This window comes from Pelobates fuscus, chromosome 8, assembly GCF_036172605.1.
Source record: "Pelobates fuscus isolate aPelFus1 chromosome 8, aPelFus1.pri, whole genome shotgun sequence".
Classification (NCBI taxonomy): domain Eukaryota; kingdom Metazoa; phylum Chordata; class Amphibia; order Anura; family Pelobatidae; genus Pelobates; species Pelobates fuscus.
In genome coordinates, this window is record NC_086324.1 from 129,488,469 (window position 1) to 129,489,743 (window position 1,275).

The window sequence follows — 1,275 nt, forward strand, 5'->3', positions numbered from 1 at the left end:
TTCTGAACTGATGCACGATGTATCTTGTACACGTGTTCTAAGTCAATTTCTAGTAGTAATTATGCAAATACGTGTGACATGTCAAGGGTGTTTTAGCCATAGTAATGTTCTGTGTCACTAGTAGTTCCCTAAACAGGTGTTACAGGCAAACATATATTTCTAATATACAAAAATATACACATGGGAATAGTATTTAGCTGAAGCAGCTCTTAGAGAACTAATAAAGATTAGTCATGCATGGTTTCTGATAGTAAGGATGAATTTTACGGGGAGCTGACTATTCTCAGAATTTTTAATATTATCAAGGTTTTTCACTAAAGTGAGAATTTAAAGTGAATTTCAAATTAAAGGCCAGAGTAACTGAATAGAAAGCAAAGCTGAATTGGAATTTGTTTCCCACTTTGACTATTTTGATCACAAATTTGAAATTCACTTTTAATTCAGCTTCAATTCAATTCAAAAATCCTGGGGGCGGGGCCGGACCGCCGAGCTGGCTGGTCGCATGCGAGACCAGCTCCTGCAGCCTAAATCTAGAAACAGCCATATTTATCCAAATTTCGGCAAAAAACCCGCCGGCAGCGGTGGTCCTCGCCGGGTAGAGAGCCCCGAGATCCAGGGCGAGGCTGGCCCAACAGGCTACAGTCCCCTGGTGGAGGAATCCTACCGACTTTCTCGAGGCCTACTCCGGAGGCGAGCGGGGTGGACGGCCGCTGCCCTGCCGCTTGCTGTTCGGGGCTTGGAGTCGGACCCGCGGGGACACCGGCCCCGTTTCCCCCCCCTCTGGACCGGGGGGGTGATCCCGGTCTACACCCTTGAGACCCGCTTACCAGCGCAACAGGCGAAGCAGCAGGACCGCGGAGATCCTCGCTCCAGGCAGCAACTCCAAAATGGCGGAGGCCATGCGGGATGGCGTTGAGATCGGAACCCTCGCAGGCTGCATATCTACAGCAGCAGTACACAGAATGGACTGAACACATCGCAGCTTGTGGGAATGCCGGCACTAAATTGAGTTTCTGGAGACCTGTCGCAAGCCCGAGCACATCCACTCTCGACGGATGAGCCGCCCAAGGCCTAAACAGGGGCTCAACCCGGGGCCCCCCTCGCATCGCTCCCCCCTTAAGCACAAGCGGCAACATGGGGAAATCGGATGACCACTCACCCAGACAGCCTCTGCTCTCCTCTCAACAACCTGAAGCTCCGACAACAAACAGAGTTATAGGAGGGAGGCAGAAAGCTTCGTAGCTACCTCACCCATGCAAAGCAGCAAAGCGGAGG